Source organism: Haemaphysalis longicornis, unplaced genomic scaffold (assembly GCF_048455015.1).
Source record: "Haemaphysalis longicornis isolate Haplotype H1 unplaced genomic scaffold, Haemaphysalis longicornis Haplotype H1 scaffold_6, whole genome shotgun sequence".
In the NCBI taxonomy this organism is placed as follows: domain Eukaryota; kingdom Metazoa; phylum Arthropoda; class Arachnida; order Ixodida; family Ixodidae; genus Haemaphysalis; species Haemaphysalis longicornis.
Window position 1 is genome coordinate 63285862 of NW_027526407.1, and position 20956 is coordinate 63306817.

Below are 20956 nucleotides of genomic sequence, written 5' to 3' on the forward strand. Positions count from 1 at the left end.
GATCCTGCTTTAAAAAACTCAACTTCTAGTATGATCCGGAAAAAACAGCAGCTCATAGGTGAAGGAGATTTAGATTATACAATTACGGTGAAAGGTTGCAAGTGAACGAATAACTGCAAAATCAATCCAAACTTATTTTGTCTCACTCGTAATAGTGACCTACAAAAATGGGGAGCTTAGGAGGTGATAAAGATGCAAATATAAAAAAATGGATGTATACTCGGCGGAAAGGAGCATTATGGAACGCCGTATTATCTATCACGTTTGAGTCTTCTACCACATACAAGTAAAGAAGCCCCGCAGTCCGGCGCAAGTTTGCTGCAGACATGTGACTGAATGTGCAACATCAATTTATTTTTCATGAAAAAGCTTCAAATTGTAAGCAATGTGTGTTGACTTTTTATCACCTGCTGTTACCTGGGGGTGCTTTCTCCAGCAAAACCGGTGGGTGTTCCTATAGCGTTTTTTTTGGAAGTGCGCTATAGTTGATACTTAGGAATTAGGAACTTAGTAATTACCACTCATAGCTCACCTTCTTTATGTAATGGGTCGAACAAATATTACCAACAACAAGAACACGCGTTTTTCAATGCGAAATCATTATTTGCTCCACCCAGTCCGTACGAACTACGGAAAACAGTCGGTTAAATTCAATATGATAAGATTGTGGAACAACCTGCCCCTCCCACGGAAAAGTCGAAAGCCAACATCGTCTTTTAAGAAATCACTCAAACATTTCCTTAGTGCTTCATTCACTCTCACCCTATAAACCCCCCCAAAAATTTATAAAAACCGGGAAGCTGTGTGGATTGAGTTGACGGTTGTTTCTTTGTGTGTTGCGATTTTATTTTTTCTGATCCACTTCAGTGAAAGCACGTTGCTTGATTGATCCCCGTCGTGCCTTTATTTTATAATATGAATTGACGAATTCATGTATGCTTTGTTTGCTTTATGAAAGTTTAACAAATCAGCCTAGGCTATTTTGCCCCAACTAAACTCTTTTTGTTCTATACTTCGATATTGTTGATGTCCAGTGACGCGTGTTGTTTTTTTAACCACCGCTCTGAATTTTCAGCCTAATCACTAATGAACGATCACCATCGCACTTTTTCTATTGTCTATGCCCAATTGATTCGCGTATAAATCGACATTATATTTATGCTTATTTGTTCTGACTGATCATGTTTAACCGGTTTTTATGAGCTGTTTAACAAGAGACCCCCCCCCCACACACAAACACACAGTGATAAACTACGGGAGCTCTTTCTGTATGCTTTACCACTTTATGCACTGTATTATTTAGAAACTTCCTAATAAATTTCGACTTAAACTTCAAGTACGTAGGTTTGCAGATGTATTCATGGCATAACTACAGCGCGCAGGACACGATACAAACCGAAGATATAAAAAATACGCGCTTATGTTGTTCATCTTCCTTTTGTGTCTTGCTTTTCGTGCGGCAATTATACCGTGAACCCCAACTAACCACCCTTTTTTATATCTAGTGCTTTTCACATGACCACTTACAGTTTTAGGATATTTTCTTGGTGCGAGAAGCGCAAGCAAAAATTTCCATCGCCATGACTTCCTTTTTGCATGCGTAAGATTTCTTTGGCCACCCAACGCGAAAACCTCTGTCGCATAGAACTCCTTGTCAATATTTTGTAGCGTGAGCTACACTGGCCGAGGTTGAGCAGTTTTGCGTGGCTCCTGGAGAGCCGTGCTGCGCATGCACGAGGAGCAGTGCCGTCTCACGGCGCGCAGCTGGCGGGCCGGAGCCGCTACCACCGCCGCGATTGGATTATATTCGATTGGATTGGAAATTATTTTAGGAGCAGTAAGCATGGTAATCCAGGAAACGTAAGAATAACCAAGTGAACCTTAGCTCACGCTACGTATATCGTGGCATAGCCGAGTTAAGCCACTGCTAATTGTTTGATGAGAAACTACTCAGACAAGAAAGACCCAGCGCCTGCACACTTTCGTATAACCCCGCTTATAAATACTACAAAGAAATGTCTTAACAGCGTAGCTAACGTTAAAAGAAATTTGTGTTTGGCATTCTATAGATATACACAGTATCGTGAGGACACATTGATTAAAGGGACACTCAAGTGAATTCTTCAAGATCTTGTTTATGCTTTCACTACGTGGACTGGCTCGAATAAGCACACTTTTTGTCGTTTATCCGGACGATAAGGCAGCATTTATTTATAAAGCCGGCAAGAAGAAAAACTACCATGAGCGATTTGCGGTGGCCGAACCAACTAACAGCAGTGGCGTCAGTGCAAGTAGCTACGTGACTGGACGATGCCCAAGATTAGATTTCAAATCAGTTTTGGTTTCGGTTCTGTGAACATGCCTGGCCTCTGATGTTATCGTTTCCTTGGCATTCCCGATATGTCAGTAATCAGTAAACCGCGCTTCTGCCATGTTGTCGGCTTTAACATGCGTCAGATAAGCCTACCAGCACGGCTTGGAATAGAAACAATCACTAGCCCAGGCATTCGGAGTGGATGAACGCCCACCGTGTCACTGCAGACGCTCAATTTTTCTGGGAGAGAGACTGGCCTACGGCATACAAAAACTAGCAGTGCCTTAGCTCGGCTATGCCAGGATATGCGTAGCGTGAGATAACGTTCAGGTGGTTATTCTTAGGTTTTCTGGTTGTCTAGGATTAGCTAATTATCATGCTTATTTCTGCTAAAACTATTTTCAATTCGATCCAATCTAGTCCAGTCCAGTCCAGTCCGGTCCAGTCCAGTCTAGTCTAGTCACTGCTCCTCATGTCCTGTTAAAATATCAGGGCAACTTCAGTGAAATGCAATACTAAATGCGTAGTGGCATTACGTTCAAACATTATCGGTTGTGTAAAAACTTCAGGTTATGAGAGACATTTAAAAAATACTCACAACATAGACACTTGAAAACGTCGCCACGTGTCTATTTTTATTTATATTTTTATAGAGATATTTATTGAGAGGCAACGATTTTGTGTAAAAAAAACACATCTTTTCCAACTGAAAAAAAAATCACGATAGCAGAAGAGTTCTAGGCCAGAGTGTGATTTGTGAACATTCCCTTTGTCTACTGAACACAACTTTAAACGTAATCGCGAGAGCTGCTTCGAATAATAAACAGGTTTCAAACTTGCAAATGCAACCTCTAGTTATTTTTTATACTAATATCTTTTTTTCGTAACTAATCAAGGCTGTTAACTGCGAAATGTTTTTCACAGCAAGCATAACGAGCTATTGGACGATGCTGTACATAAATGCTGTGTTGAAAAATAAAGATTAAAAACTGTTCGTTGTGCTGTTGCATACATGACAAATAAAGAACTCAGGCAGCTGAATTAAATATTATTGCAGTTTTGAAGTACCCAAGGAAAGATCTCTGTATAATAAAAAAACTATCAGCACCGTAACTTGGCAATTAAAGAGAAAGTGATTTCGGGGAATTTATATTGAAAGGAAATTCATATTCTTGTGATTGTAATTAAATATAGTATTTGCATATATATTGCCTTGGAACTACGTGAATCGTTATTTAAATATAGAATTTGCATATATATTCCCTTGGAACTGCGTGAATAAATTGTGTATATCAGTAACTGGACTCATATCTGGCTGCATTTCATGTAATACATAAATCTGCAGGTGTCATATAGGCGTTCATGCCATATAAAGAAGCATCTAGCGCCATATATGGTGGGAAAAGGCGCCATATATGGGTTGACCGGGCCATATACGGCTGTACTTGGCGCCATATGTGGGTTAGCTGGGCCATATGTTGCTGTAATTGGAGCCATATATGGGTTGGAAGCGTCATATATGGCTCTATATGGGACCATATATGGCCAAATTTGACGCCAATAATAGGTTGACCATGCCATATATGGCCATATTTGCCGCCATATATTGCAAGTGATAGCCATATATGAACACATATATAACTATATGTGGCCACATATAATTTATATATGGGCCATATATGGCATTTTCGTAAGGGACCGTCACCTATTTCATTTTCGCGCCCTGACTTGTGGAATATGTATTACAGATCTTCGTGTCATTTGGTGTATTTTGGAAAAACAATGGTAGAGCAAGCCTGGCACTATAGATTCAGTAAAATGCGTTCAGTAAACTTCCCTCAAACTACGCTTTGTGGATGATGCGTTTATTTTTGTTGGAGCGCATAGGCATGCGCGCTTTATGATCCGGTGCTTAAAGGGGGAGCGGCGTTGGTACCTTCTGGTATTAAGCCACGCCTGGCAGCCATGTTTGCTCATGTTTCATTAACACTGTTCATCATGTCATTGGATGTTCTTGGAAGGGACTTCCTTATAGGCATTGAAAAATGATCTTGCATTTTTTCTGCAGTGATAACCAAACATCCACCGTTTCTGGTTAATATGTAACTGCATTTCCCTTGTTACGTTTTACGGGCCGTGGTGCCTCAGCGGCTAAGACTCTGTGCTGCTGAGCCCAAAGACTCGGGTTCGATTCCCCGCACGGGTGGCTGCTTTTATCATAGATGCGAAAAGAGAACACGCCCATGAGTGGAGATTTAAGCGCCCGTTAAGACTAGGCGGACGAAATTGAACCGGAAGAACCCCCCGTTGCGGCGAGCCTCCTAGCCTATGGGTAGCTTCGGCACATTAAAACCTCAATATTTAAAACTCCAGTTTTTCGTTGATTTTTACTAAGAATTTAGGTTTTTTGAATTGCTCGCCTATGTTATGCCAATTTTTTTGTGATTGCTAACAGGAGGTCCCTTTCAGCTCTTGGCTCTAGGACCTCATTCTGTTTTACCTCATGTGTACATTTTGTAAATGCAGAAATGAGGCCTTCCTTTGACTGCGCTCCAAGATAAATGCACGGAGATAAAACAGAATGACATTTTATTCGCCGTACTTCAAGTTACCATAGTTCCGACTGCTTTGTCGACCTGTGTTCTCGTTTATAGCTCATAGCGAAACCCAAGTTTGCTCCAATAAACTTTAGTAAATGCAAAAAAAAACTTGCGTCGTTCGCGACTGTGTGACAATATTTAACCGACATTTTGTCAAGTTAACTTGCCGGCTGTCTGGACCGCAGCTATTACTAATTTACAGCGACGCTGTTAGCCTCTAGGTGACTGGTATAATTTTGTGTCTATATCCTCACTGCAAAACGTAGACGAACGCACTTTTCTTTTATTGGTTTTTATTTCTTTATAACGCATGCACTATGAAACGCGTAGGATACAATACGAATCAAACACGCGCCGAGTGTTTTTGTTTCTATTGACGCGTTGCAGACGATGGGCATGGATGGTGCGGCACCTAGAATTAGTTGTTTTGTGGACGCTTTTTGTGGATACCAGGTTGCGCGCAGCGCGGTGCGCAAGTAACGCAATGCTAAGATTCTAGGGAGGCAGCGTGATTGTAACTAGTAGTTAAAAGAAAAGAAACGGCCATACAATCACACGGGGATTGCTGCTAAAGTAAGTGCGCCTTGTTTCCAGAGGCTTGGTGCAAGCCCACACTCAGGCCAGGCCTAAATGTTCTGGCTTAAAAAGCTCAGAGTAAGATAAAGCTCCACTGGATGTTGTTGCGGAACCCATCATGGTCTAGCATAGCATACACAATGGGATTATTGATTGATTGATTTTTGTACGGTTTAACGCGCCGACGCAACGCATGCAATGAGGCGCGCCGTAGTGGAGGGCTCCGGATTGATTTTGACCACCTGGGGATCTTTAACGTGCGCCGAAATCTCGTACACACGGGCGTTTTTGCTTTTCGCCAGCATCAGAAAAGCGGCCGCCGCGGCCGGGAATCAAACCCGCGACCTCGTGCTCAGCAGCACAACGCCTTTGCCATAGGCACCACGGTGGGTCACAAAGCGATTACCCTTACCATTACTGTAAAAAAATAAATCAATTTGTAGCCCCATCAGCAGGTGTATTACTTCTGCAGCAGCTTGGCCGGACATCCACTTTTGTGGGGCCGGGATGGTTAGTCAATCTTTAAAAGTTTGATTATCATTTGCATGTTGCCCGGAGTTGTGGTGGGTAGTCGAAAGTTCAGGTTTAGTAGGAAGTTCAAGCAGCGGGAAGTTTCAGGAATGTTGCTAGTGTCGCACTTATATGTGAAGTAATCAATATGTTCGCCTCCAAGCTCTGTGCTATTATAATAAATTGAGCCATCTTGTAAATGGGCTGGTTTTTAGCTAAGCTGCCATGAGCTAGGTTCTGAGCACAAGTGCGTGCGTCTACCGGGTCACGTCAATAAAGTGTAGCACCCGGCAGCTCCAGAGCCACGTGCCTGCTCCAGAGCAAGTGTAAAATGATCTGTAGCTCTCAATAAATTGCCGGGACCTTCGACAGAGAATACTGAAATTGACCACTAAGACAACTTCATCACTATGCCGGGTTTTATTTAGTAGTCAAGGTTTGCTCACAGTGAAGTTTCAAACGTTAAAGAATTCCTGTGTGCTGTCAACAGTCGACTGTCTACGGACGGTGCATGGTTACAGAAGACAGCTTTAACTCTTGTAAGATCACCCCACCGACGTTCATATCTCATCACACCGGTCATGAACTTCAAGTTTCAGGTAACCATGCACACTCGGACCACCACCTTTGCTTCTTCCTTCTTTCCACGCGCTGCTGAAGACTGGAACGGCCTTCCCCACCATATCGCCGCCGCCATCCCCAACCCCTATTTATTCACTGCCGAAGTAACGACTTGTTTGTCCTGTTAATCCTTGTTTTGAGGCTACAAAATCGGTTTCCTGTGCCCCCACCAATATTTGGTGGTCTTTAATGAAAATAAAATGAAATGAAATGAATTTACCAAAACTATCCGGGAAATGTGTATGAAACAAGTGATAATTTTTTAAGAAAGTTGTGTTAACGTATCTTTTTTTGATCAAATAGTAAGGCTATAAACATAACTCAGTACAGTTATCCACCAATACAGCTTCGCTAGTCTCACATCTCCACAGTAGTTCAAGGGCTCTGAATTTTCTCTATTCGTTACTTCAATGATTATCCACACAACGTGGCTCTTCAAAGTCAATTTTTGTCAAGAATGGGGTCATAGTAGTATTTCGTTGCTTTCCCAATTTTCTCCGTTAAGATAATACTGACTGATTTAAATATTGCCGCTGTATATGCGTGTTTTAACGGATGAATAAAAATTATTCTTCCAAAGGAGTAGCTCTGTAACACATTCGGTCATCGGTGACTTGTTCCATTTTGGAGAAATTAATTATGCGGTTCGGGAAATTAATTGAAACTTTTGTTTGAATACTATTGCGAAGTTATCATATAGTGTGCATGCGTCGACAGATGAAAGAACATTGCGCCGTGCATCTGTAAATAGTGTCTTCACTGGATCCCTTAGGCATTACGCAAGCTGCTTTGATTACAAAGAACATAAGGTACGTGCTAATTCGAGAAAGATATGCTTCGAGAAAAATACTTAATTACAGAACTCTGTTACATTAACTCAACAACAACGACAGCATTTGGCTCACCATTGGGAACCTACCCGACGTCGCATGGTGTAGCCTTTGCACTAACTCATCTTCTGCGCACAGCACCTCGAGATCGGCAACCGTTAGACGACGCCTTGTGACAACAGTTCACGTTCTCTGCAAACAAACGACGGCCTCAGCACGCGCGCGGAGGTAATTGATGAGGCGGGATGGGTTCTCTCCGCCGTTCTGCTTGTTCACCTGCGTGCGAACGCTTGCACATGGTTGTTGCTACGGCGACTTTGATTGGCACCTGTGGAGCTTCAGGTCTACCTCTGTGACAACTATGACGACCATTCGTTTTCCTTCCGCCTTAAGGGGTGCCTGCACTGTAAATATTAGCTCCACCACCGCACGGCCTGCGCCCGCTTGTCGCGAGAAAAGGACACGTGTAAGCTTCTGGCGGATTTCGTCCGAAAAAGGAGCTGTTGTGTTGAGCCTAACTGCCCCTTAAACGTTCTTGCTTGGTTATTATGACAAGACGAAGAGCCAACAACTTACTGTCACAAAGTTTTGTAATTTGGGGTGAAATTCCGGCTGTATAAGATGGTATCTCAGCTTTCACTATTTCAGGGACACCTGCGGAAGCCGAACGGTGAGCAAAACGACTTTGTACAGAAATTCTAGCCAAACAAAAACTTGTTTCCACTAAGGACGAGTGTCTGAATGGACGTAAGTATAGCAGCCTCGGTGATATTTGATAGAGAGCCAGAAGGTTTCAGCCTCAATGATATTTTGCAGGGAGCCCGACGGTTTCACCGCAAAAGCCACCGAACGGCCGAAGCATGAGCGCTTTTTTGTCCTGCAGACTGAAATTACTAACTCCCATTGGTTGCTGACTTCCGGCAAATCTACTCAAATTGGTCTCAAACAGCTTTTGTTTCTATGTTGGATGAGTTTAAAGTAACTTCAGAGGCGCACGTGCCGAGGAACGTTTCATTTGCTCAGTAAGTTTTGACCCCAATGTCTCCTGAAGTTGCAAGCCAGGGACTCTTTTGCGAGAGTGCGAGCAGCCTGACGGCTCAGAACAAGGCTCGCTACCCTGGCACTATTTACGCCTAGTACAGCCCATACAAGCATTCACGTTGTTAAATTCTATGCGACGACACTGACACTGAATTGCTGTGCCTTAGGCGTCATCTTTAGGGAAGTACAGAGTTTCCCCATACACTGTGTTTACCCCCAAAACAACGCCACCCCAAACATTACTTGAAATATCCGCCGTACTTCAAACACAAAAGAAAGTATGCATTTATGACATGTTTTAATTCGCGGCGGCTGCTGTTCTGATGGAGGCGAAAAGCAAAAACTCTCGTGTGTACGAGATTTTGGCACACGTTGAAAATGCCCAGGTGGTCAAAATTAATCCGGAAACCTCAACTACGGTGCGCCTCATCGTCCACGTTACGTTGGCGTGTTAAATCCTACAATCAATCAATCAAATCCTGTTTTAATTCAAGAACAAGGCAACCTATGGGATTCTATATAGATAGAGAAAACGCATGAAGTACTCTGTAAAGTTTCTTTATACTTGTGGTCGTTACCGAATCTTTCTGACATCGGGAGGGGCTCGGAAAAGCTAGTCATTCGTGCTGTAGTTCAGCCTCGTCTAACTTGCCGGTCACAAGTATACTCTAATCACGAGCTGGGTTGACTTGTCTTGACATCATCAATAGATAAACAGTAAGAACCATTAGTTTTATTCTCTATTTTATACCTTTTTCTATGGTAACGGATGAATCGGGCCAATACTACCTGCGGCGACTAGCACGTTCTTTAAAAGCCAGGGTACACTCTACCGCGGCCTGTTCAAGGTGGTATTATGGCGTGCACATGACACACCTCCAGCTGAGTCTTCATAGCGAGCTCCTAAAACCCGATACGCCTGATTTATTATTATACCACGGCAGGGTGGTTGGAAATGTATGGCTAAAAAAGATGCCGGGGCAATGCGTCTTTAAACTGTGATAGTATTAACATGGGAACGTCTACTTTCGCAGAAGCGTTTGTCGATGGTTATTCTACCCGATAAGTTGAAGGGAACTTGAGTTTGCTTAAAACTAAATTTGCAGAGCTCATCAACAAATTTGGACCCGCCATAACAATTTAATGCTCTAACACAGTCCACTGGTTCCTTATGCAGCCTAGCCGACTTAATAATAACCACAAGCGCCTTTACAGGCAAGCTAATGAAGCTAAAAATTCTGCGTCCTGGTATAGGTACAAATTATGTGACAGTCAGTACCAGTCGCTGGTAAAATAAAGCCACCGGAACTTTTCACCCACGATCTCCGCTCAGTTGTTTACCAATAACCCAAGAAAGTTCTGGTGCACAATAAGCCGTTGTAATCATCCCCATATCGCCCTTTCATATGCCGTCGGTGACGCAATTCCCGAGATCCAGTGCGCGAAGGTGCTGAATAATACCTTTTCTTCAGTGTTTACCCGAGAGGACGTCACTCCATGGCGAAATTTTAACCCTTCTTCCGTTATCTCCATGCCCTATATAGCTATTAGTGAGGGCGGTATATTTTCTTTTCTGAGCAAACTCAGAACGACTTCAGCGTCTGATCACCATGTAATCGATAAGAGGATACTAAAAAGGTGTCTCTCAGGGTGTTCATCGCATCTTATCTGCTCTTTTTTGTCAATGGACCCTGAAGACTGACGAATACTGAAGTATACCAATCTTTAAATACCCATATTTAATACCCATTTCACCATTTGCAAATTACGCGAACACGTCATCCACTCGCTGGTGATTAACTACCTAGAAGAGCAAAACACCACTTTAAAGTACGAGCACGGCTATACAAAGGACTACTCATGCGACACTCAACTTGCGGCGTTCATTCATGATTTACGTTCTTCCATTAACGCTGGTATCCAAACTGGCGCAGTTTTTCTTGGCTTTTCCAAAGCCTTTTACGGGGTCTTTATCACAGGTTGGTAACCAAATTAACACAGCTGAATATTTACCGGATTTTATTAGCATGGATTAAGGATTTTCTTTCAAGAAGAGGTAAGTTCACATCCATCAATAACAGTTTTTCTTTTTCGGGAAGGGCAACGTGCTGGGCCCCTCGCTTGTTAAAATTTTTGTTAATGATTTGGCTAATACCGTTTCATCCCAGATCAGACTCTTCGCTGTTGATTGCGCAATCTATCGCAAGATTTCTTTTTGCAAAGAGAATGAATAGGCGCTCCACACGAACTTCGACTGTGTATCCTTTTGGCGGTCACCATGGTTAATCGCCTAAATAATTCGAAAACAAAGGTTATGTCCTTCACTAATCGCGCATCTCGCATTCCAACATTGTACTATTTGAATAAAATTACAGTTGAGCTTATTACAAATTACAAGTACATTGGAGTTTGCTGAAGCATGCCCCGTCGCACCTGCGCAAACATGCTTACATCACACTACCCGCCGCGGTGGCTCAGTGGCTAAGGCGTTGCGCTGCTGAGCACGAGGTCGCGGGTGCGATTCCCGGCCGCGGCGGTCGCTTTTCTGATAGAGGCGAACAGCAAAAACGCCCGTGTGTACGAGATTTCGGCGCACGTTAAAGATCCCCAGGTGGTCAAAATTAATCCGGAGCCCTCCACTGCGGCGCGCCTCATCGCCTGCGTTGCGTCGGCGCATTAAACCCAACAATCAATCAATTAAGCTTACATCACACTCATGCGGCCGAAAATTGAATATGCATTAGCCACTTCGGGGTGGTATCAACCATGCCGAATGAACAACATCGAATCACTTCAAAACCGCGCACTTCGCTTAATCTTTTTCGGACTACACCGGTCATTCCATTTTCCAGCATTAAAAGTTCGTGAAGAACATCTCGACTTGTCGCAACGACACAAAGCGTCAGAGTTTTCCTTTTTGCATAAGCTTTTTTAAGGGACTCAGGCTTTATCATCAGCCATCGCTTCACGACGACTTCTTTCGTTCACCATCTGCCACCCTTCCTGGGCACAACCTTAATTTCAAAGTGAAGCGTTTAGTTTGTCATACTTTGAAATATTCACGGTCATTCATTCCACACACCTAATCGTCGCGGAAGTTGTAAATTCAAATAATATACTATCACGTTTAATTGTATATAACGTCCGAAACGTTGTTCTTTCTGTTTTTTACAGCAGTTTGTTTGTTGTTTATTTATTGTTTATTTTTGCGCATTATTTGAAGGTAATATTACCTTGTCATTTGTATCCGGGCATGTGCTGTTCTTTGCGTGTTTTCTTTATCGCAGTGAATATCCTTTTTTGCTCTATAACCCTGGCGTCCGTGGCATGGGGACCTCCCACACGTGAAGTCGGCGTTGCCTTGATAGCTTGGCGATTGGTAGGGGTAGGGCGACGGTGAACCGTTGAAGCACGCTGGATCTCGGTTTGGTATTGGACAGGTATTCTCCGATCTCAGTAGGGCGCTGGCCGGGACGGGGGTGTGGTTCGTCGACGGAAACCCCTTGCAAACCAAGCCTCTTGTAGGGGCAGCGGCGGTAGATATGGTTGGCCTGTCCACAGTGGTAGAACAGCAGACGATTATCGGGCGTTCGCCACACGTCGGTCTTCCTTGGGGCGGGGGGTTGCACCGCAGGTGGTCGGGCTGGCGGCAGGGGACGACTGTACGGAGCCGCGTGACGATAGGGCACATGTGGGTGAGATCGACAGACAGCAGCCGCGAAAGCAATGGCTTGCGGCTCGCGGGGTGCTTCTAGAGTCGTTGAAGTTTGCAGCGCTTGCTGCACTTCTTCCACAGTGACGTCGGTAAGGGAAGTGATTTGAGGTTGCGGCGGCGTTGCGAGAAGTTTCCACAGTTCCTCCCTCACTACTGCGGGGATAGCCTCGCGTAGGCTGTCTCCCAGAATCCGCATGCTGTCGACGAAATTCGCATTGGCCGCGCCAACAACGTTGCGGTCACACTGCGTAGCAGGCATTTCAAGAGCCTTCTCAATTGTGCTGACTTCGGTCACAAGTTCGGCAACGGTTTTGGGCGGATTGCGGACAAGGCCAGCAAACAGTTCCTCCTTCACACCGCGCATTAAGAAGCGTAACTTCTTTTCTTCCGCCATGCAAGGGTCAGCACGCCTGAAAAGCCTCTCAATCTCTTCGACGAACACAACAATGCTTTCGTTAGGTTGTTGTGTCCGTGCCCCTAGCAAGCCTTCGGTCCGCCGCTCTTTTCGCACAACCCTGGGGAACGTCGTCAGTCGTCAAAAATTGCGTTCTGAATTTGTTCCAAGACTCAAGGGAGCTCTCATCGTTTTCGAACTAGATTTGTGATTAATCTTCAAGGTAGAAGAACACTTGCTTAAGTGACCCGTTCGACTTGCTCGAACAACTCTTCGGGATCCCCCGAAGGTGACCCATGGAATGATGGTAACTCCCTCGGTTGCTTAAGAACGAAGGAAGGGTCGGAAGCGCTGGTGTGCGCTGGTGCCTGCGTTTATCCTGGTGAATTTCACGACGTCTTCATACTTCACCATATCTGGAAGCAGTCCGAGCTCTGGCTGAAGACTTTGCTGTCGGCGGTTGAAACGAGTTGTGCTTGCTTGTCGGCTTTACGAGGGCTTAGGGTGCATGTACCACGCACCTTCATCAGATGTAACGTAGCCCAAGACGACGCAGCTGTCTTGAAGGAAATAAAGTTTATTGGAGTAAACTTGTGCTCCCCCAACAACTCAGAGGATGCACAGGCGGCGAAGCAGAAGTCAACAAAGGGATGTGCGCAGGCGAGTGTCGGCGAATCGAATACCACGGGATCTGCTCTGCGGGGATTGATCTTTCGGTGCGAGTGTTTCTCGAACCTTCGAATTACATCGAGAGAGAAGACGGTAGATTAAAGAAGAATCTTCTTGGCTAGTGGTGTTAGGCTGAAACATTCTCCCTGTCAAATGAGATATTCCGTGCGGCATAAGAATTAAAGAAGGGAACATGCGCTTCACTCCGGACACAGATAGCGCAGCCCTGCGCAGCCGGCGGTAGAAGCAAAAACATAAATAAACAAATCGAATGCATGGTTCGAGGCAATATAAATATGTCGGCAAGGGTATGTGCTTGGAACATAAGAGAATCATGTGCAGTTAAGCCTGGATGTAACGAAATTGACAACAGTTCGCGATTTTTCGTTACATGCAGGTTTTCGTTACAAACAGGTTTCGAGGAAAGGATCGCGGGAATAAAGCACACACGAATCCAGAATGCTAGCAAACATTGAAGGTGAACTGACCGTTAAAAGATTCATTTCACACTGAAAAACTGCATGAGTTGCGCCTTCTGCTTTCGCACGAGCTTAGGCTCTGCACGGCGCTACGAAGAAGCAAGGTCACTTACCATTGAATTCGCAAACGTAACCTCTGTATCACTTATGCCTTTGGAGGCTTTTCGGCGCCTTAACGCGTTTTAAGAACCAAATGAGTGCGAAAAAGCCGCCTTTTCGTGAAGTTGATGTTGTTTTCAGCACTCAAAATTGTTGACAGGGTGCTACCAGGGGTACTCTATATAGCGGGCGGCAACATCCTTCTTTCTCGCCGGCGGAGACCGCACTGAAAATTGGGAGCCTGTCTTGGAAAAGCAAAACTTTTTGTGTTCTGCGCGCAGTACTCATTGCCCACGAATCGATACCACAGATAGCAGTGGAGACGCGTGACTACACGCCGACAGGCAAACCTAGCACCTCAAAACTTAAGTCTCGCACCGACATTGCAATCACACGTGAAACGCACGATAGTTTGCTGTCAGGGCGAAAAAAAGTGAAGAGTAGTTGCTCTTGCTACCTGCGGTGTGGTGTAACGCTACACAAGCAATACCAGAAGCGACTGCTACGCTCGTTTCTGGCTCGCCAGAAAACGTCGCTTATCACGAGGAAGTGGCCTGACCGGTTAGCCAACACGGGGGCGCAACTTCTGGCTTAGGGAGAGAACGAAAGGAACGGCAGGCGGCAGCACTCTTCATCCGAGCATTCATAGATACTTTTTAGCAATAAATATACCTACAAGCGTTGAGTTCACCCTAGACAAGTACGACACTCGGCGTACTGAAATACGTTTATTTTACTTTTTCTGGGATAAATGCGCACAAAAAAACCATGCGGCCGTGTGGCCTGCTGGGTGCCGAGTGGCAATATTGAAATCGCGTTTCTCTATCACTCGCGTTGCCGCTTTGCCTCGGCGAGCAACGGGGAGGAGCGACTTCGGATCCCCGTCGCGTTGACCACAATAACCGCTACCTTACTGCTTAAGAGGGCAACTGACTCTTGACTGATACAAGAAATGTGTGAACGTTTGATAAAGGACGCCTCAGTGATCTCGCCCACGGGCTGCTTCTTCGTGTTTGAGCATCTCACTTGTGTGCAAAAACCGCGGTACACAACCACAACTTCCACAATGACTAGATAATTGCGTGTAAGGGTTACCTTTTAACGGACTGTTGGGAATTTTTACCGTTAGGTTGAGACATCTGCCCCTGCGGTCTGTAGAAACGTGGTCGCGAGGTAGTAGGATACAGTACACCATACGAACGGAGCAAAAGGTACGCATGACTGCTTATGATTTACATTGTGATGTGCCCTTTCGTGCACGAGGGTTTCTGGAGACTTCCTCTCAATATTTATTGTCGAGAGTTTCTTTCTCACAAACTTATTTCTGGCAGATAAAACTACTGGTGCATATTTTGTCTCGGTACTCTTTAGTTTATGAGACAAGGACAGGAAATAGGCAATCACCATACTGAAACTATCCGCCATTTCCACTCCGGCCTTTTGTGCCACCTGAAACCCCCGTATCCGTTTTTCCGCGGTGGATGCAATGAGCGGCTCTGGATAAGCTAAATGCCTGAGCCAATCCAATTGTACGGGAAGCTGCTACGTATTAGTTCTTTGGAGGACTTCGGAAGTGGCGACTTCAAGCAGACAAAAACTGCCGCTTTAAATGGGTTTGTATGGGCAGAATTATAGTTCAAAAGGGGCTTTTTGACCTAGTCGGGTAGGTCCAACATACGTGTCGCGGATGACACCTCAGGCTTAGTCGAGGGACTGTGTGCTATCGCTTTCTGGAGAGTCGCAAGTAAGCTTCAGGCCAAGAGCTCTTTCCTTGAACGCCCGTATGTACTACAGCCTGCGCACTATGAGTTTGGTTCCCGTTATCAACTATTATCAGGTAATTATCAACGTACTCAAATATCAACGTAATTATCAATGCGACTCCATTTAGGACTTCGTTACGAGAACTGTCAACGTTAGCTAGAAACATGTCGCCTAGTACAGGAGCGACTCGGAACCCTATGCGGATCACAGACTTGCACATACAAGTTTTCACTCCACCCAATCAAACTGAACGTGAGATAGAGCAACAGAAAGCCGCGCCTGCTAACAAAGGCCTGTTCGTCATTGACGTCGGAAATGCACTCTCTGACGCTCTCCATGAATCCGTTGCAGGGTAAGGAATATTATAAATGTCCTACATAAATGCTGACAGGCGAAGAGTGCATGGGGTTGTCCTGCACAAGGTATTCAACAACTTTTTGTGGCCCAGGGACGCAGAACGGGGTGCAAGGTGGGTCGGTCAAACCTCAGCGCTTGCGGCCCATTGTGTACTTTATCCCGGAGAATCAATTACGCCTTGTTGTGCCAGACAAAGAAGGAGCATTTGTTGTGTTACAGAAGGACATTTTTTCGGAAAAAGTTTTGTCCGCCGTGCAAACAGTGTTTAAACTTTGCAAATATTTAAAAGACGTTCATTTATTTATTTAACACCTTGCAGCTCATAGCATGCCTCGCGAGCCCTTTCTGTATTGCGTAGAATGCCGAGAATTGCACAATATTCGAAGAGGCCAACGACAGTTTCCTAGCAATGCTATGGATCTGGTTCAATGTCCCTAAATGTATTTCTCCTATACAAACGGTCAATTTGAATTGACCGGAAGCTTATTTAAGCAACGATGGCAATGTCTGTGCCTTTATTCTCAACTCAAAATTAAATTCAAAGCAAGGCCTTTCGTATGGCAGATTTGATTGGGAAAGTATATCTGTGCATCGGGATTTCTTTATCTAATAATCTCGGAGTACCTTTCAATTGAAAACCCGTACACAAAGCCGCTGTTACATTTCCTTACCCTAAAACACGGGGTTGCCGTTATTTACAGTATGTAAAACACATTGGTTCAACGACATCTACTTACCTGTGGGCAGATAAAAACGACCCCCGCAGAAGTCGGAAAAGTCACGAAAGCCAGCTTTGCAAGCATCTCAGTGCTCGCTGCATAAATTACCCCAAAATACAAACAGAAAGGAATGAACTCTTTCTGGACGTTGAACGCTTTGTAGAAACAAAAGGGTGCAATGGAGCGTGTCCTCACAGATATTACAAATTTCAGACAACAGCGCAGCCGTGCGTGTAGAATTTTGTGTGAGCCTAGACAAAGTAAAAACAAGGGTCATCAATTTTGAAAAAAGGAAATTAAACACGTAGTTTCTCGCGTGCAACCGCACCGTAAATGGTCACAAAAATTACCATTTCTGATATTTAAGTTTAGGAATAGGCGAAAAAGTGTTTAAGGTCATAAACGCCGCAAATTTAGTTTTCTCCGCACAAGTCGTTTTATTATGCTGCCCATTTCGGGAGTTTTTTTCCCGTCACACTATCTTCTTACTGTTAAAATTCTCCTTTGCTCTCTAACCACATAGGTGAAAATGCTCGAGGTGCCTTTGCAATATACAAAATATTTGCTTGTTAGTCATGCCTTCTCGAATATTGCAGTGTTTTTTGTGTAGTTGCAAAAAAAGCGCGAGCACGGGAAACTTGTTCGTTTCCTTTCAGGATCGCTCACTTGGACAAAAGATTCATTCTAAGCTTTTGGGCCATCAATCAAACAGTCAAGGTAATCATATTAAGCTTCCGCTCCCTGAGCTGCCGTAAGACCTCCGAGCAGCCACGCAACTTATGACCTCTCCGCAATTCGCGGCAGCGTGTTCTTTGCTTAACTGCGGACAAAGTTAGGCTCACCCTGTTGCTTGCACGCGCCCTTGTCTTCGCAAACAAGCAAGCTGGCACGATTAGCGCATGGTCGCTCAAAGTATGGTGTATATCTAAAGCATTAACAATGTGTTATCTGCGACATAACCGACATCACTGACGTAACGCTGGCGATGAAGATGAGAATAGGGAATTGGAAATGAGGTGCAGTTAGATGTTCAGAATTCGGTGACACTCCGTGGACATGTGCGCATGATCAACGCGCCTTCATTGCGCCCGGGTATTTTCAAGAAGAATAGCAAGTGAGCGCACCTCCTCGCTTCGACAGGAACGCCGTTATCCACTTGAGGTAACTAGAAATTTCCAGTACACCAGAGGGACCAACACACATTTGACAAATAAAACTGAGCACCAGAACCATTTCCACGCCTTAATACATGCACGAAAACAATGATTCAGCCACGTTAATAAGGTAGGCGCAGAAAGTCGCTTCCACGGGACCTATATATGAACCGCATTAACCGCCTCTAAGGCAAGTCCAGATGCCAAGTCCGGGGCGAGCAGCCACATTTCAACACCCCTACTAGAAATGCGCAAGGCACTCATACTTGTGTTCTACCTAATTAATTCCTCCACCGCTACGTTTTCCTATCAGGGTTTCTTCTTTTCACCCATGCATCAGAGAAACGGTTAAAAACATCAACCAGCACATAAAAGCACTTCCGGAGGCCATATATATAAAATATAGATAAAAATCATGCACCCCACCATGTAACTACGACGGTTGTTGAACGCCGAGCTTTATCAGGAAGGATTCCATGGTTTTCACCTGAGTTTGCAGTTTGTCTCACACGCACTTTTGATCGCAGCCGCTTTCACTTTGACCTTTCGTCTTTTTATTTCGCACGAAGAAAGCTTCGCGTTAAACCATCGTCTTCGTCAAACTGAAGAGCACATATTTTTTTTTGTCAAATATTGCACGCCAATGTACTCTTCTCCAAATCCAAACTGCTTCGGCCGTGCCGGAACGGTGCAAACGGCTAGACGTCGGCTGCGTCGGCTTCATAACGCGAGTGACGTAGCATGGATTCCGATCACGGGAAACATTTTTTTTTCACTTTACTCACGATAATCATCATCGTGAGGAATAGTTAGCATTCTGCAGTGCTTTTTGGGGTGCGCACGAACTTCGTCAGTAACACATAGGAGGCTTCGTTTTAATAAAGTCCATTTACCTGTACCTGCAAAAACTGGGGTAAACTTTGGTTTCCCATCAATTTAGCTCTGTGTTTTTAAATCCGCTGCTTTCATGCCCTGCATTGAATGTAGCATACTTGGGTTCTCAGCCAAGTGTGACTTAAGTGAACAGAAGCTCAGCGAGCCGACAGCTCATTATTCCGATTGAGTCAGTATGAATGACAGGTATAGCTTCTTGCGTCTTCTCGGCTTGGTTGTTGCCTATGGTGCAACATCAGGCTCCTCTGATCCGCAGAACACTCTTGCTTGGACAAACACTCTACAATTATTTTTTTTCCGCCGAAACACATGGCGTCTCCTCATCTGTGCAAATTACTTGTATTACTGCACCTGAATTTGTAATTCGCATTAGCCAGGGTTCTAGCAATTTTGCAGCTGAACACAATAGCTGTTGTGGTCGATGTGTCTTGCGATTTTAAGGGACCCTGCAACACCCTTTTCAACTTTTTTTTCCAATCCTAAATGCTTGCAGAACGCATTTAACCAACTCATCCAGTACTTCTATTAGGGGGGTCGCAAAGTACACCAGCCAGAAATTTGGTTTGCTTCGACTACTTATGGTGAGAAGGAAGTACTGTATACTAAAGCCAGCAAGTACTGTATACTAAAGGCGATCTACACCAAGAAATGTAAGTGCGGACCGAGTCTTGCTTCCGAAATTCTTAATTTATGGCAAAACGCATCGTTCGCGTAACATCATTGAGGCCCTCATTATTTTCTAGCGAAATACTTCATAAGGTTACCATAGAGTGGGTGTCTTCACCAGAGATATTCAATGTTTTAACGACAGTGCTATAAGTCATTATTTTTCTGTTGCCTTTGCGTTTGTGCTCATATGCCTGTTATTGGCACATTTCCGCAACTGTAAGAATAATTCCCCATTTCTCAGTCAGCATTGCATAGTTCAAGTACCTTCTTTCGTGCTCTTGATAGCACGGATTGATTAGAAGAGAATTAACGATCTCGCCACGTTGACCCCCATAACTAGTTAGAGTAAACCATCTTTGTAACAAGGCTATTTCAGGTTAAGGCACGTCAGCTCAGTGTGCCTGTAAAGATAGAAGGTCACTTAAAATTCAACTACTCTGTTACCGAAACGTTCAGTTATACGGAATATAGTGCACTACGTTTGCTTCTTCATACAGGGTATAGTGCACTAGGGAGTAACTCAAGGATATATTACAGTATTTCGTAAAAAGAATTGAAATAAGATGATTTTTAGAAGAAGAACGTTTTGGCACAATTTTTGCTTTTCTATCTTCAAAAGAGGGCGAAATCAATCTCGGTATATTTATCGTTTAGTCTGTATATACGAAATTCCTACGGAAAAATGGTATTGTCAACGTCGCCGAGGACAACACAAGTTTCTTCCTACAACAAAGCTTATAGGAGCGAACTTGTGCTCTGCTAATACCTCAAAGAATACACAAGCGGCGGATGAGCTGTAAACAAAGTAACGGGCGCAGGCGAGTGTCGGCGGATCTAATGCCTTGGTGTTTTCCCGGCGAGAATTTATCTTTCCGCGTCATTCCTTCTTGAACACTCCAACGTCCAAAGCACTGGTGATGAATGCAGAATACTGTACCCTGGTGACGATAGGGCGATGCACCGGCCTTATCAAATAAGATCGCCTGCGTGGCAGACAAAACAAAGACAAGGTAACACGCTCTTGGTTTCGAACTCAGATAACGCCGGCGGGGGCATCTAGAGGCTGAAAACAACATGCATAAGTAAACAAAGCAGAAGGCATGCCTCGCGGCATTATTACCCCCCCCCCCCCCCAAGGAGTGCACCAACAGGATGCTAAAATAAAACGTCCGTCCATAGAATAAAATGTTCGTCATCTGCCGTAGTAAGGCTTCAGGCGTGTACATGAACGATTCCGGGTCTCGTGCGACGTCGTGACTTGGCGGAGTCCCCGCAGGGGACAACCTCATAGCTAAAGGGACACTGAAGACAAAATCGAAGTTGGCTAGATAGATAGCTTGGCGTCCACAGAAAATGAATATACCAGTCTCCGCGGTAGTGCCTTTAAAACAATTTTGCAAATAATCCAAAAATGAAGCTATCAGTCGCCCAGCAGAGATTACCTAAACAGCGACTGAGCGGGTGTGCGAATAGTCACGTGACGAATAGCAGAATGAGAACTGCGCACACAAGCTCTCAAAGAAACACGCAATACCTTTCTTTGCGGGTTCA